Here is a 17,373-nt window from a genome sequence, read left to right as displayed (position 1 = left end):
TAAACAAATGAGGACTACTAGAATTCTTTTGTAAAATGTATGTGTGAGTGTATGGGTGTTTTCATCATATCTCAGGCTTCAAAATCTATTAAGTTTGGCACCAAATGAACCATTTAAATCTACCTACTGCCTGAATCATTTCACCAGAGACGTGACTAGGGGTATGTTATGAATATTGGGAATGGATGCTGAGCAAGTGTTCCTGGGTGAGTTACAGTTGCCTGCAACGTAGGGTACAACCAGCTCGTGGATAGATGGAAACTGTGATTATGCTGCTTAAGAAAAGAAAAACTCATCTTTGTTAAGATTCCTGAGATACTCTTGTCAAGGACATGCTGATGATCCTATTTATAACCCTGGAATCTGTGCTGAGCCAAGTTCTCCAGACAATGAGAAATGTATTTCAGATGCTATTTTTCTGTGCTGACATCATTTAGGATAATTTCTCCATCTACACTTAAAGAATTTTTCCAGGACCCTGACAGATGGAGTAAACATCAAATGCCGGATTACTATCTAATTGAGGCCATCACCCAACTGGGTCACAAATTGAAGGACAGAGCAGTTATTATTTTATATGTATTTGTTTTTCTGATTCTTTTTGCTGATCAATAAAGTTCTTTTGATGGTGTTAGTTGAAAAGTCACTATCTTATACTGAGAAGCATATGCACTTTTGTTTCTAAGATGGACTCATTCCTATTTTGCCTTCGTACTTTAATTTTTGGTTCTCAATTTAAATATTTGGGAGAAAATATGCCAGCCCTATTGTTGACTATTTCCCTCCTCCTTTTCTAGCCTACCAAGCATGATGCTAACGTTCTCACGTTGCCTATTTTACTTATCAAATCCAAACCTACATCATAAAGCTTCAGAGTCACTGAGACTGTGAATATCATCCCCAGGATAGTGGAGTATTGTGTCTAAGTAGATGATATTCGAAATGCCTCTTCATTGTTTGAGCTGCGTAAAGCTATGTAATAAAATATATATGTTTAGCTTTTCTTATTTCATTTCTCACCATCTAGTTTCTGAGAAATAAAAGCAAAGGAACAATTAAAAAAAAATAAATCCATGGAGGTGAGGAAGTGGAATGGGGTAAGAAAAGAGAGGAAATGTTTGAAACTCAGAAGCAAAAGCATCTCTTTGCTACCTGCAGTATTTTATTGCCCCAAGCATCTTACAGGTGATTTTAGGATCAGAAGTTTAGCCCATTTCCATTTATAACCAGAATTCAAAGGAAGAATGTAATATATATGATTTCCCCAAATACTCTCAAACCATGGGTGTTGCTACTCCAGTGCAGAGATTGCTTTATGCAAATTGGGCAGTGGGAACCAATGTTTTGTTAATCTATGCTTTGATTTTCAAATACCAAAGATGGAAGTTAATACATTTCCCACGCCCTGACTCTCAAAGTTCTAGAGCTTCAAATATCTTAACATTTATATAAACCTTCATTGTCCAGTACAATAAATAGCACTAACCACTAGCCACATGTGGCTATTTAGATTAATTAGAACTGAAATTTATTTCCTCGGTCACTCTAGCCACATTTCCAGTGATCAGAAGCCACATGGAGCTAGTGACTACCGTATGGGACAATGCAGATATAGATCATTCCTGTCATCACAGAAATTCTCTTGGACAGCATTTGGTGCATATTAGGTGCTCAACAAGTTCTCTTCATCACCCTCGTCCTTATACATTATTCCTCTAGGTCTTGGTTCACAGAAGCTAGAAGGATAACTGTTCTGAATTAGTTTTGGAGTAACCGAGCTTATACTCACCCCCAAGGTTTATTTTCAACACCGTCTAGACTTAATACATCTACCTTTGTTACCTACTGAGAAGTTTGGCGTTTCAGGCCAGGATGAAGAGTTTACACTTACACTGCAGCAAGTTAATAAAGGAGGTTTGGGGGTGCCCCTTAGATCAGAGTCATCGTTGTCTCCCTAATTTCATAAACAATTTAGCAAAGTTGCAAATTCACTCACTCTACAACTGCAAAGTAAATATATTTTCTTTCTTTTCTCTATATCTGATCTAGTCTTCCTGGTGATCCCCGCTCACTGTGGAGCAGGGGGGAAAACGGTCCTCAATGGTTTTAAATTCAGCCTGAACCAATAATGTGAGCAGCCCTTAGATAAGTTTCAGTCTTTCTCTGCAATAATTGCTTACTCAGACATATCTCCACTTCTACATCCTCTTTGAGGGTAAGTAAGTGCAAGATAGATGGCACTTGGGTGTATTTGCAGGTGTGGGGTGGTTTATGTAAACTTAGGGTGGCAGAGGGGGTAGCTGGTTTACACTGGGGTTTGGCTGGTTTGGCCCTCTCCTGATACCTGGTGCAGATGTGTGAGGCGAGTGAACTCACAGGGACTCCCGCTCACCTCTGTCAGGGTCCCAGGGTCAATTCCAGCTAGCTGACCTCACCCCAGCTCTTGAGGTCCACTTTCTTCCATTTCCTCCATCTGCCCACCTGGCCTAGGTGGCTCATTCTACAAGCGGACCATGGTGGGAGAACAGAGCTTCGCATTGTATTAACGTTGAAGTTGTCTAGAAGCAACATTTGTTTCACTCAACCTGCAAAGGAAAAGTTAGACTAGGGAGTCTGGAGCACTCTCGTTCATCAAAGAATCTTCACAATTTGCATAATGGTATGTCAGTTGACATAAGCTGGTAATTACATTTACAGTTTAAGTGAACAACTTCTGTTTCCTATAATGAACATCTATACACAGTATGTTTTACAAACCTTGTGGTTATCGTGTGCTTTGCAATAGAAGGTTCAATCATTCCTGGAGGATTAAACAAAAGGCCTCTTGCTTCTCCACAAACATAACAGGTGTTTGTTTGCTCAGATTCACATTGTTTCCTCACCTGTCCAGTCTCTTAAAAGGGCTCTCTGTTCCCTCTGCTCCTGGAGGCAATGGGAGGAAGGATTGCTAATGTATTCTGTTTGCTAATCTCTGAGAATATAATTAGCATACTATCTTGAGAACTTAAAATGCAAATGACCAAAGGGTTATTTTCTCCTATGTCTCCTCATTAAATATCACTCTTATTTGCATTTTCTTTTTAACGCAGACTGAATCAAAGAATACATGTTTTGTTGTTTTTCCCATACTGTCCAGGTCTCCCATCTCTAGCTGCCTTCCCTCATCCAGTCATCAGAGAGGGAGGGCTTCCCTTTTTCTTCCTCTGCTTCATGGCCTCCTTTGGTCCAGCTGTAGCTTTGTGGCTAGCCTTGGGTGCAGAAGAACCCTATACATGACTAGAGAGACTCTGTGACCTAGGTCTTCCAGGTTTGGCTCTTGCTCTCTTAGAGGAACTTAAAATACCTTCTGCCAAGGACTGTGGCCTTGTATGGGCACAGAAAAGTGTCTCAATTCCTTTAGTATGCCTCCTTTTTTCTGCACTGCATCTTTTATGACTTGATATCAAAAGTGGATGAATGGAGTGAAACATTTTGGGGGGAGGTAAAATGTATCAGTTTAATATTTGCTAAAATATCATTCTTATTACAATAACAAGTGCTGAAGGCATTTGATCCTGAAGACATGATAAACATCATTTCTTAACCCCTCCCAACAACTGCTGGAATTTCCATTGGAACTCTGTGTGCCAAGAAGGGCTGTGTCTCTGATGTCCTTTTGCCCTTGTAGTTTAATTACATGTAAGGCAGCTTGGAAGCAGGAAATGCCACTTGGGAAATGTGGGAGAGTCGCGGGTCCATTTTACAGATTGGTGATCATTTTTGGTACCCTGAAGATGTTTTTATCTTCAGCTTCTTTGAAATATCAACCCCTAGAGTGATTTATATTAACAGTGCAAAACGGTGGTGGGAAAAGAATAGCCGGAAGTAGTGAGTACATCACATTTCTGAATTACGATAGCAGCAGAGAGACCACAGCTCTGAGTAATCGTAAGCATTCAGACTAACGCTGGCGCACTAGCACTTTATGAAGTTCTCCTTTAATTGTTCATTCACTGGAAGACCTTTACCATGACTCACTTTTTTCCTCCATGTCAGTGTCTTTAAAAGGAGCCAGCCTTGAAGAGCTCAACTGTGTCCATCCTGGAACAGTACTGTAAGTCTAGGGTAAGCAGTACACGTTTTTTTAATATGTTTTCTAAATACTTTGATTTGGGAGTAAATCTGTCTAGAATATTTATAGGTGACAACATGTGTCACAGAGATGGAGGTCCTTAACCCTGTGACAGAGTCAAAATTCAAATTCCCAATTCGTTAATCATGTGGTGTAATTCAACTTTGGGATGCTCTTGGGTTCTGACTTATTCAGAAGCTGTTTGAATATTACTGACAGCTATGAATTATAAACTGGTTTGAGTTTTGACTATTAACCATTGTATGCACACAAATGCATTTACAGCTAGAAGAGTTACCAACAGTCATCTCCCTGAGCCATAGTTTAAATGGGACTGTTGATGTCCAGGTGGTTAAATGAGAGGCCAGGAAGGGACAGAGTCAGGGCTAAAACCCAGATTCCCTGACATTCATTCAGTCTCCATTCATTTATCCCATTTCCTCATTTGATATTCTAGCTTCATTCGTTCTTTTATCCATCCATTCACTCTAGTGTTCTTTGTGTTGATTTCTGACCATAAGCACTGTTAATTATTGGTAAGCTGAATGTGAATTTGCAAAGCATTTTTAAAGCTCTGCACTGGGGCACTCTTTCAACTTAATACATACAAGCAAAAGGATGGACGTTCTCATGTTAAAACATGAGTCCAAATTGATTGCTGAACTCTTTACCCTGGAGATGCAGCAAAGCAGCTCTTGCATGATGTCTGACCTCTTTTGAAGGCCAAGGAATAGGTCAAGTCATTCTGCTCAATCACTGAGGCCAGTAGCCTTCCTGAATGTCGCCTGACCTGAAGGGCAGTGTGACTCAGTGCTGGCTGATCTCTGCTCCTCCAAGGCTGATTCCCCAACTTGGGGCAAAGCAGAGAGGAGGCCAGCTTCAAAGCTTCTCTCGGCCTGCGGAAGAGCAGTCTGGAGTGGGGCAGCTGCCAAGTCCACCACATGAGTGTTCATTTTGCTTGGCTTGTGGTCAAGCAACAGCAAAAAGACAAACAAACAAAAAAAAAAAACAAAAAAAAAAACAACCCACAACAGGTTAAGAGTGAGTAATGGGTTAGGCTGGCTCTTGGTGTTTGTCATCAGACAGAGAAGGTTCTGGTCTGGAGTGCTCCAGGGGAGGCCACAGTCTTTGCAGTTGTGGGTCTGTTTTCCAGGCCAAGTTGTCACCCTAAGCTGGGATGCTTTATTGATTGCTATCTGGAATAGATCTAAGGGAATGGTTTCAAAAGACCCTTGATTCTTTCCTTTGTGCTACTGAAGGATTACTTACTTACTATTCAACTGCAGTGTCGCAGGCTGGCCCTCTCTCCTGTGGGCTAAAATGGAAAGAAATTTGATGTGGCAGAAGAGGCCAAAATGTTGTTATTAATTTCATTCCTGACAGCAGCAGCAGCAGCAGCAGTAATAGCAAAGAAATGGAATGCAGTACGAAGCGAAGGGGGCCTGGGAAGAAGCTTCGTCTAGAAATGTCCAGACCCACCCAGGCTATGTATTTTCAGTAGGAGTCTCAGTGGGCTCTCAGCTGGCTTGCTTTTGCTGCCCTTTAAGGAAACCTGGCCTGGTGTTGACTCCGAGCTGCTCATTCTCTCCCCTATCCCCTCACTATGCAAATTTAAACTTATCCAGGGTAATAAAAATTGTCCTCCTAAAATACATGTGATGTGAGAAGTATCCCCACATGGCTGAGGCAGGGTAATGAAAATATAGAACTGGTTTTTTAAAATTGAAGTATAGTTGATTTACAATGCTGTGTTAGTTTCAGATATACAGCAAGGTGATTCAGTTTTATATATATATATAAAAAAGATATATATATATATCTTTTTTTCAGATTCTTTTCCATTATGAGTTATTACAAGATATTGAGTATAGTTCCTTGTCCTATACAGTAGGTCCTCATTGTTTATCTATTTTATTATTATTTTTTTATTGAAGTATAGTTGATTTACAACGTTAGTTTCAGGTGTATAGCAAAGCGATTCAATTATATATATACATACATCTTTTTTTTCAGATTCTTTTCCATTATATGTCATTACAAGAAATTGAATATAGTTCCCTGTGCTATACAGTAGGTCCTTGTTGTTTATCTATTTTATTTACAGTAATGCATATCTGTTGATCCCAAGCTCCTGATTTATCCCCCACCCTTCCCCTTCAGTAACCATGAGCTTGTTTTCTGTGTCTGTGAATCTCTTTCTGCTTTGTAAATAAGTTCATATGTATCATTTTTTAAGACTCTACATTATAAGTGATATCATACGATATAAAATTGGGTTTTAAGCATGCTAAAATTCTGTACTAACCCTTGTGCTAAAACAGTGAGGTCTGGAGAGGTCTATTACAAGAAGGGTGGGAGTTGGACGCTCCCAAGTGATGACTCTGGAGAAAGACAATTACTTGGGAAACACACTTTATATGCTTGGAGGAAACAATAAAGTCAAGAATGAGTGAATCAGTGTAAAGGGGGACAGGAGCAGAATGAGGGAGGGAAGAACAGCTTCTTGCAGACCCTTCTGAATGCCCAGGAAAGAGGAGTTTTCCAGGGATTTTTGTGACTCGGGTGAAATATAGAAAAACCGAAACTCAGAATATACTTGGGGCCCAGATAAGAAAGACTTGTTTCCATAGTGACCTGGTGGTTAAATGAAATAGTTCTGGCATCAGCATGGAAAAAGAACGGTAAAGGTGGATTAGCAAGGCATACCTGTCCTGTCTCACCTTCTCTTTCCTTCCCTCCACATCCTCCTTTTATTCCCAAAGCATCTTTTGTGTACCTAGGTTGTTAGAAGATATTATACTTAGCTCTAGCCATGAGGTATAGTAGTAGAGCTCAACTCCAGAGTCCCAGGGTCTGGGTTCAGATTCCAGCTGTGATTCTGACATGTTGACTTCTAAAGACCATTGCCTTTAGACCTTTAATAAAAGGGATCCAGATTTCCTTGGAAAAATGGGCAATTCCAGGTATAGGGCATGAAAATATGCTCCTAGAATATGTTACTGTGTCAAAAAGCAAAGAAAGGCTCAATCACAAGGTCGAGACCAAAGGATAAGGTACTGCCTTGAGGTCTCCTTGGGAAGCCCAGTTTGGGAAATATTTGTGCATTAAAAAATCATTATGGTACTGAACTATAATATATTGATTTTTTTTTTTAAAAAAAAGAATCAACAGTTCCATAGCAATGCTCCAGGGTATGCAAGAGGTGGAAAGAAAAAGCTGTGTTTTTATGGAAGAATGACAGCTGGAAATCTTAGAAGAAATTATATAATTGGAAAAAATCTCTATTTTGCAGCCAACAATATAATAAATGATTCAGGCAAGTGTTTTCAATGGATAGTGAAACAACTGGGTAAAAGATTTCTAGAGAACAGAATATAGTATTTGAAAACATCTTCCTGCACTTAAAAATTGCAATGGGAAAAATGTACTTTTGCAATGGAGGTAGCTGCTGGACATGAATTTAACCAAGGGGTCAAAATTAGCATGTCTAGTATTGGGTCAGACTGAAACCAGATACCTGCAGTGATATAAAATGAAATATTGAAGAAATATGATAACCAAAGTCATGCAGTGATCCTTGATTGAAACATAGTTTGGGGGAAACTCCCCTCCCCAACTATCTAGAATATTTCTGAACCAATTGGAGAATATGAAACATATTATTGTATTAATAATAAGTTTCTTGGATGTGATAATGGTGTGCTTATGTAGAAGGATGTCTTGCAGGATACATGATGATGTATTTAAGGGTGAGGTGTTAACAGTTGATGAATCTAAGTGAAGGCTTTCATCACTGTAATATTCTTTCAACTCTTCTATGTGTTTGAAAAATTTGAAAATAATTTCCCAACTTTGGGCAAGTTTGTTAACCTCACTAAGGTTATCGTTTTTCCTGTGAAACCTCATAGGATTGCCTTAGTATCTTGTTTGCAAAGAACACATAGTAATTGTTCAATAAATAAGTTGTTCAATAAATTCTTCTCCCTCTCTTCTGTATTACTAACAGAGTGTGAGTTGATAAGGACAGAAATGGTCTTTTCCATCTGTATCCCTCCAGTGCTTAGCACGTGGTGGGGTTCAAGAAATGTTTCTCTCTTTTTTTTTTTTTTTTGGTATCTATATATTTTTATTGAAGAATAGTCAGTTTACAATGTTGTGTCAATTTCTGAAGCACAATGCTTCAGTCATACATGAGCATACATATATTCATTTCTGCATTCTCTTTCAGCATAAATTACTATAAGATATTGAATACTGTTCCCTGTGCTATACAGTGTGAACTTGTTGTTTATCTATTTTATATTTATTAGTTAATATCTGAAAATCTCCAACTTGCAATTTATCCCTTTCCACCCCCTTCCCCCCTGGTAACCATAAGTTTGTTTTCTATGTCTGTGAGTCTGTTTCTGTTTTATAGATAAGTTCATTTGTGTTTTTTTTTTTAAATTCCACATATGAGTGATTTTTTCCTTCTCTTTTCTTTCTCTTTCTGGCTTGCCTCACTTAGAATGACAATCTCCAAGTCCATCCATGTTGCTGCAAATAGCATTATTTTATTCTTTTTTATGGCTGAGTAGTATTCCATTGTATAAATATATCACAAATTCTTTATCCAGTCAAATGTGGATGGACATTTAGGCTGTTTCCATGTCTTGGCTATTGTATATAGTGCTGCTATGAACATTGGGGTGCATGTATCTTTTTGAATTAAGGTTCCCTCTGGATATATGCCCAGGAGTGGGATTGCTGGATCATAGGCTAAGTCTATTTTTAGTCTTTTGAGGAATCTCCATACTGTTTTCCATGTATCAAACTACATTCCTACCAGCAGTGTAGAAGGGTTCCCTTTTCTCCACACCCTCTCCAGCACTTATCGTTTGTGGACTTTTGAAAAATGGCCATTCTGACTGGTGTGAGGTGATACCTCATTGTAGTTTTGATTTGCATTTCCCTGATAATTAGCGATATTGAGCCTTTTTTCATGTGCCTATTGGCCATTTGTAGGTCTTCACTGAAGAATTGCTTGTTTAAGAAATGTTTCTTGATTTAAGAAGTGAAATAAAACTGTGAATAAAATCATATTAAAATGTTGGTTCTGAATGGAGGAAATCGCAGTAGCATTTGCAGAGACGCACTGTAATAACCTACTTGGTATTTGATTGGTGCCACCAGATTGCTGTTCCACTGTTACAGTTGCTTGTATGGCTGACTGTACCTTTCTATACTGTAAGGCAGAGTTTCTCAGCTCCGGCATCCAGGAGAGTCAGCCCAGGGGACTTGTGAAAGCACGTTTCTGGGCCTCACCCCATAGTTTCTGATCCAGTAGATCTGGAGTGAGGTCTGAGAAGCTGCATTTCTAGCAAGTTTTCAGGGGATGCGGATGCTAATACTGCTGGTCCAGACACGACACTTTGAGAACTACTGCTGATGAGGAACTCATGGAGTGGGAGGAGCCCAGGAAACGCAGGGAAACACTGTCGATCCCTGAGCAGACCCTGCACAGAGCCTCCTTGATGTGCATGAAGGGCATTTGGTGAAAAGAGCTGGTTCTTATCATCCCATCAGTATCTCCCTGAAGTGAAATGGTCTTTCCTCAACATTGAGACAATAACATTGCATGGAGGGAGCATGAGTTTTAAACATCTACAAAATGATTATGTATGATATAAATATTTATATATATATATAAAATGATCGTAATGTATGATAAACCTTAATCATATAAAAATATGCACACGTAGTCATAAATGTATACATAAAAGCCAACATCTTCCTGGTTTGAGCCATTATGAAGCAAAATAGTAACAAAAGAGAAAGAGAGAGAGAGAACTCTTCCTGACGACCTTAGTTGGGCTAGTCCTCTGCATTCATGTACAATTCCACAGGGAGAGAATGCCAGGCCCAGGGAAGTCAGCAAATGATGTGGCCCAGATCGTAGCAAAACTGGAAGAGACAGCCTGGCGTTTAGGTCTACAACTAGGTCATGCTGCCTTGCTGCGGGTCCTGGAGGGCGATGTCTTCTTTGCTTCCGTTCCCAGACCTTCTCTGGTGCATGGAATAGACACGCTGCCCTACTTACTCTTCTTCGACCTGCAGAACTTCGAGGGGGGTCCGTACTTAAAACTCATATAACCTAGAAATTCAATTCTTGCTGAAAATACACTGATGAGAGGAATGAGATTTTGATTTGGAATTTTCTAAAGGAATAACCCTAATGAATTATAATACCTGTATTTACTATCCCTCAAAAAAGGAAAAATTACATTTTTCGGAGTCTTCCAGGACAATTCTCATTTAAATTCTCTGTTCTTGCTGTTTGCAACGATGACTTTTCTCCTTAAGGTTGGTCGCCTGTGAATAATAGAACAGAGGAAGAAAGAATAGTCTTTATAATCAATGCACGCAGTTTCTAGAACTCCCTTAAGCCTGTTGCTCCTAGTTCTCCCGAGAGGAAAATGTCCTTGGCATCTCTTAAAAGAGTTGTGTGTGCCAATCTGGCTAGACATTCTACATTCTTTTCTATGAGCCATGATCATGATTTTCCAATACACTAGTATTTTCTAAGCAAATATAATAAAAATCATGAAAGAGTGAATAAGATATAAGACAATTGTTTCACATTAAAGCAAGTGCCTGCCCTGACTGTTTTAATGAAAGGACACGTCCCCTGTAAACCGCACGAGTTCCTGAGAATGTGAACCATCTTCCATGGTATGTCTTTGGAATCTGAACAAGCTGAGAGCTCCCAGGGCTGAGAGACTATCATTAATAGTTATATGGATTAAATACATATTCCTCTAAACTTTGCAACACAATTACAATCACAAACTCCTTCAAGCTCCTTAATATAGCCACTGCACAGTAAGGATAACTGTATAAGTGGACCGCTTAGCTCACATGCTAATTTCATTACCTTCAGTGACTCCTCATTGTACACGGAATAGCATTTATATGACCCTTCCTAAGTGCCAGACAGGCTTAAGCATTTCCACATGTTAACTTGTTTAATACTTGCAACAGAACAGAAAGGCTAAGTAACTTGCCTAAGGTCGTGGATAACCAGGTTTCTTACTCAGGAAGTCTGGCTGGAAGTGTCATGCTCTTAGCTGCTACTCAGAATTGGGAGGAAGCCCTGTGGATTTGGTGTCTATTTCTGACCTTAACTTTCACTGTCTCCCTTGAACACCTAATGGTGCTGTCACATGGATTTACTTATCCTGGCCTACGTGGAACTTGGTACACATTGCTGCAGCTTGAAAGAACAGGCCTTCTCGCTTCTTACACATCCTTGCATAAACATCACTCTGTCAAAGTCCTCTTTCTCAAGAGCTCAGATAAAGTCCTCGCTTTTCTTGAGAAGTCTTCCTAGATTCTTCAAGCAACACGAAATGTCTCCTTTCGACCCTCCAGAAGCATCGTTGTTAGGACCACTATCATTACACCTACTGGAATTGTTTACATGTTTGTCTTCTTGAGTAAACGGTGAGGTCCTAGAGGACAGGGTCTTTTTTTTTTTCACCTCTGTAGCCCTCTCCACACCAAGCACATAGCAGGCACTTCCTAGAATACCGAATTGAAGGCAAATACAGTGTACTAGTGTTCAGTATGCAATTGTTCTCATTTCCTGCAGAGACTCCCTATGTGCATGTAGTCATTTGATTGCATTTAGTTACTGTTCTGGATATAAGTGCTTTTTATGATGAGGGGGAAATGCAGAGAAAATATCAAATATAATATCACGTCCAGTGTGCAGGCTAAGGAGTGCTCCATAAGTCATCAATTTTGTCTTAGCGTAACTACTGAAATAATGAAAGCAATGTAAATAATCCTTGGGAAATCCTGTAGAGCTTCCCCCCAAGACAGCCATGGGGGCCTTCCTTGGGCTCCCTTCTGCAGTTGTGCATATGTCATGTTTCCCCTTGTGAGCTCCTTGGAAAGGACTCACTCATTTCTTTGTATTCATTATGCCTGATGTGGCAGGGACCTAAAACGTAGTTGTGTAATGTTGATGGTGGTAATAATGTCAAGTTGGTATCATCAAACAGTGGAACATTCTGTTTATAAAAATGCTTCTATTTATTGAATGAATGAATGCATAAATGCATACCCCTCTAACTCATTATTTCGTTAATGAGGAATCCGATGTCTGAAGAGTTAAGGACTGGCTGGTGCTCCAAAGGCTACTAGTGATGGAGCAGGCATTTGAAGCTGGGCATTTTGCCTCATTGCCCAATGGCACTTGTTCTCATCTGCATGGTAAAATTTGGGCCTTTGGAAGAAAAGGGGGTTTCTTTTCAAATGCATTGAATTACATAGACTACATAGTCAAGGAACTGTGTAGTGGAATTTTCTAGATAGCTCCCCCGACCCCCCAAAATGACTTTTCTTTCCACTTGCTACTAATTCATCGGTCCATGTCACTGCCTACGTAGTATATTCTGAATCTAACTGAATATTTCTTCAATAACTCAGAATCTCACGATGCCTTGGGCTCACGTGCACGATCCCTGCACAGCAGTGTCATGAAATCAGTCTAGGAAGCTGGGCTGAATGTTGTCTTACCTCATGGCAGACCTTAAAGAGTGAAAGCAATCATCAGCCCTAGTGGTTTTCTCACTATCTGATTATTGTTCCTGCTTATTGAGAATGTGATGGTAGCAGAGGCCTGGGGGATGGGAGAGGAAGAATTATGTATTCAAAATTCTAATTAATTGGGTTCCAACTAGTTTAAATTTTGGAATTTTTCAGTGATTTTTGCATTGCAGAGTAATCCCAGATATATATGCATGCAAAGTAAAATAAATATATGTGGAATTTTGTAGTAGGAAGAACAGAGGCTTTGGAGCCAGACAGCCCTGGCTCTGAATCCCAGCTCTACACACTGTCTGTGAGATATGGGGCTGGTTATTTAATGTGTCTGAATCTCGTATTCTTTCATATACAATGAAGATAATAATAAATATCTCACAGAGTTGTGCACATTAAATAAAATGCGCAGTCCATGCTAGACATTCTGTATATTTTGATTCCTTCCCCTAAAACTCCATTCGTTATTTTCCCAATAAAAGAGAATTTACAGTTATAATGTATTGCCATATGCTATAAATAACAAGAAAGATACAGCATTGATTTTGTGTAGAACTAATGACTCAACTAGAGTGTAATCAGATTAATGTTGTTTGGTGAAAAATTTTAAGGAACTCAGGAAGATTCTTAAGCATTTGTAGAGATAAGATGAAATGTTACTGGGATATCTTTTTGGTTCCAATAATACTGTCATTCGTGACTACAAATGATGAATCTTATGTGGGTATGGCTCAGTGGTAGAGCATTTGACTGCAAATGATGAATCTTAAGAATGGGGTGTATTGAAAAAAGATGATTCTATCTAAATTTTCCTTAGCAGACTCCACCCCTGGGGGCATGTGTGAGCTGCCAGCTCAAATTTCAAAGCAACTAGGTGAAATGAAGGGTGACAGACATTTATGCTAACAGGCACAGCTTTCCCATCTTGCTGTGACCCTCCCTCAGTGAGTTGCTTCTCTCCTGGGAGATGTTGAAGGGGCAGGATTCCAGCCTGGAGGAGAAGGGGAGTCCGTGGCAGCAGCCTGCTCTGTCCTAGATCAGCTGAGTGGATTCCTCTGCGGGAGAGAGAGGAGTCCGTTTCTATGACGATCCACAGCTGCTCTGCCAAGACTGCCAGCCGGAGTGCCTGGCAGTGCTAATTGCTATGCGGACATCCGTTCATTAGACTTTGACCTAGAATTACCATCATCTTTCACAAGGTAGGCGATGAATCATTGTTTTTGGCCCTTGCTTTGTCTTATTCAGCCTACGTTTGATTTGGATCAGAAATGCATTCTCTATAGGTCATTACTCATCGCAGCCAGGAAGGTTCCCAAAGGGTAACTTTTATCACAAGCTAAGGTTTTATTGGAAACACAGTATTAGCTAACAGTCTAAGAACTCAGAGGGAACGGATTGTAACCCAGCTCTGCCACTCAGTGGCTCTGTGATCTTGAGCAAGTTGCTTGACTCCTTGAGCTACCAAGATTTCCATCCTCACAGGATTGCCATGAGGTGTGGGCAGGGATGAAGTGAAGAGAACCTCTGATGCCCGTGTTGGCATCTGGAATGAAAAAGAGCAACCACATGGCTGGATACCTAGATGGCTGGCACCTAAGTTCCACTCATTTGCGGCCAGCCACCATCTAGACCATCTGGTTCCTCCCACCAAGACTGCATCCTTAGTAATTCAACTCATTTCCCTTCATCCTTTACCCTCCTTGACTTTGAGAATACTGAAAAGCTGTGAAGAAATCTGTGGCAACAAAATAGCGATGTGAATTCAAATTACTTCTCTCAGTGATTGGTCAAAAAGTCCATTTTATGTTTTTATATAATTCCCATTTTATACTCTAATCTTACTCCTAGAATTATAGAGAGAGTACTATAGATGTTGAGTGCTTTCTTTGGTTAGCTTGAGATGGAAACACTAGGAGGAGGTGAATTTCAGGCGTATCTAACAGAAGAAAAGCCACTGACCAAGAATTTAGTGAGCACCTAATATATGCCAGCTGCTGAGGACAGAAAGACAGTAAACACAAAAGCTGGGGCTGTGAAATATGTCCTAATTCTATCAAGGTCACATAACAATTGCAAAGAACTAGGAGAGGTTTGAATTCCAGCATCTCTAACTCTGCAGTGTTAACCTCTCTAAGCCTCCTGTTTGTAATCTGCAAAATTAGACAATGCTTGTAATGCTTAGCACAGGATTTGTGACTCCTAGTAAATAACTTGCACTTAAAAAAAGTCTAAGCCTCAAATGAGAATATTGCTTTTGGAGTTCAGGTGTGAAGCCACTGGAAATGAGAACGAACGTTTCTCCAGGGAACTTTTTAGAGTGAAGTGAGAATTCAGTACCACTAATTTCCCATGGACCATTTCCAAAGGGACAGTGTGATGGTAGAACAATTTCCAAGTGGGATTTTATTGATGTAAAAACAACTAGATATGAACAGGAAAAACATCTTTGGAAGTTTCTATATTTAAAAAACTGTAATGCAAATACCCAAATAAAGTTTAAGGGTTTTTTCCCCTATGGTTATATTGTGACTTTGAATAGAACCAATTAGTCCTTACTATGTCTAACATGAACACCATTGTCTCACTGATGCCAGAGCCAACACTGCCCCAGCCATGATTCACTGGGAGCAACTGTACAAGCGAAGGGAGTTTGTCTTTCTGCATTGTCTGTTGTTACAACTTTTGATTTTTCTCTGTGAATATGGATCCTAGTCTCCGCAACGGGCACTTTCTATTGCCCCAATTCTCAAACTGCCTAAGTGTTGTTTTGTTTTGGTTTTTTTTTTTTTTGGTACAGCTGCTCTAAAAACACAATGATTAATCCTTCCCCAGCCTCCATTCTCTTGGCTGTAGTTCTCTGTCTCTTATACAAGGGACCAGAGCACAGTTCCTGAGAGCCCTGGGCGGGCAAGCAGGCAGTGAGGTCTCAACATGTTCGTGGTGTGGGAGGGGATTCTGTGAGCAAGTTGGCTGCCACATCTGGGGGAGGCCTGGGTGATGAAAGATGGCAGCTGTGATGATGAGAGAGGAGCCAGTTTCCGGGAGGCAGGGGCAGGCTTCTCTCTTATTCCCTCCACCTCGATCCAAATACCATTTGTGTGAATCAGCTGCCAGTTGGCCTCAAGGGACTTTGCTGCCAGATGCTCCCCTTCCCCCCTCCCCTTTGAAGCAAGAGCCAAACCCCCTCCTGATCTCTCCACCTGCAGTGAAGTCTTCTAAGGCCACTTGGTGGTGGGGAGTGCAGGACACCAGAGCAGGCTTCTTTCTTACACTGACTGTGTATAGGACTTTGAAAGGAACTGTGAAGGGACTGGGGCTGCTCCCGGTCCCATCAGTGAGCATCTTTGCTGGCACTTTCTCTAGCTTTGTTGAGCACTTACTGCCTGTGGGTCTCTGTGCTAAAGGCATGATACGCACCATCTCATTTATCCTCAGAACAACCCCAGGAGATGGCTGTCGTGTTCCTCTGGACTTGAAAGCTACGGCAGACGAGGCAGGATTTAAATCCAGGCTCTCTGTGCTGTATTACACTCCTTCCTAGACATTCCTTTTTGGGGAGCAAGGAGGAGCAAATATTTTTTTTATTTAAATTAATTATTATTTATTTATTTATTTATTTTTTACAAATACAGCAAAGAACCACTCAATGCTGCCAACGTTGGATGCAATCCTGGACCACAAGTCTGCACGTTCCTTTGCAACAGTCCCGTGATGGCGGAATCTTTCATCTCACCTTTATTGTTTACTATGACCCCTGTGTTATCTTCAAAATAAAGAAACACACCATCTTTTCTCCTGTAGGGCTTTCATTGTCAAATGCCCACTGCTGGCTGTACCTTCTTTCTGAGCTCTGGTTTGCCTTTCTTGACTGTGGCCATCATCGTATCACCCACACCAGCAGCAGGCAGTCTTTTCGGTCGTCCCTTGATCCCCTTCACAGAGATGATACACAGACTTTTGGCTCCTTTGCTGTCAGTGCAGTGGATCATGGCTCCAACCGGATGACCCAGGGAAATCTGGAATTTTGCACCAGAGGACCCACCATGTCCTGTGGGTTGGAAGGGAAACAGGGAGTCAATGAAAGGTAGGGAAACAGTCTTCAAAACCCTAGAATGTGAGGCCCTGGGAGATCCTGCTCTTTGTAAGTCTGAATATGCAAATTATAGAGGAACTGGAGGAGACCCGGAAAGGGGGTCTCTCCCTGGCCGCTGGGGGTCAACGGCAGCAGAACAGAAGAGCCTCTGATGCACCTGCATGGCCCTCAGAACACTTCCATTTTCTGGAAAACCTTGCCAGTGGGGATGCTAAATCAGAAGTGACAGGAAGACTCCTGCCGTGTCCGAGCAAGTAGCCCTCAGCTTCTGCACTTGCTGCCGCGAATACTGTCTGCCTTTCCCAGTCTCTCTGGCTGGTTGCTCCAGGGGGCTCTGCTTCGTCCATCCAGTAATTCCACAATGCCACCTCAGTGGAGAAACTCCACCTTCTTCTGCTGCCCTTCCCTTAGTGTCGGTGGTGACTCAGCTGGTCCACAGCACCGCCCTCGCTCACATGACCGCCCGGCCTTGCCCACGGTGCTTCTCGGAACCTGGACTAGCACCTGAGAGAGCCTCTGTTGATGCAGGCGTGCAGCATTTTCCATTCCAGGCCCAGTCTTTTCCACCTGCTGCCCCCTCTCA

The 17,373-nt window shown here is 41.1% G+C and overlaps 1 pseudogene; it reads right to left on the bottom strand.

Moving 5' to 3' along the window:
• Window positions 1–16,306: 16,306 nt before the first annotated feature.
• On the bottom strand, window positions 16,307–16,857 carry LOC102506720 (annotated as a pseudogene).
• Between the last annotated feature and the right edge of the window lie 516 nt (window positions 16,858–17,373).

This window comes from Camelus ferus, chromosome 9, assembly GCF_009834535.1.
Source record: "Camelus ferus isolate YT-003-E chromosome 9, BCGSAC_Cfer_1.0, whole genome shotgun sequence".
Lineage (NCBI taxonomy): Eukaryota > Metazoa > Chordata > Mammalia > Artiodactyla > Camelidae > Camelus > Camelus ferus.
Note: the sequence above shows the minus strand (reverse complement) of the source record. Positions and strands in the feature narration are given on the sequence as shown.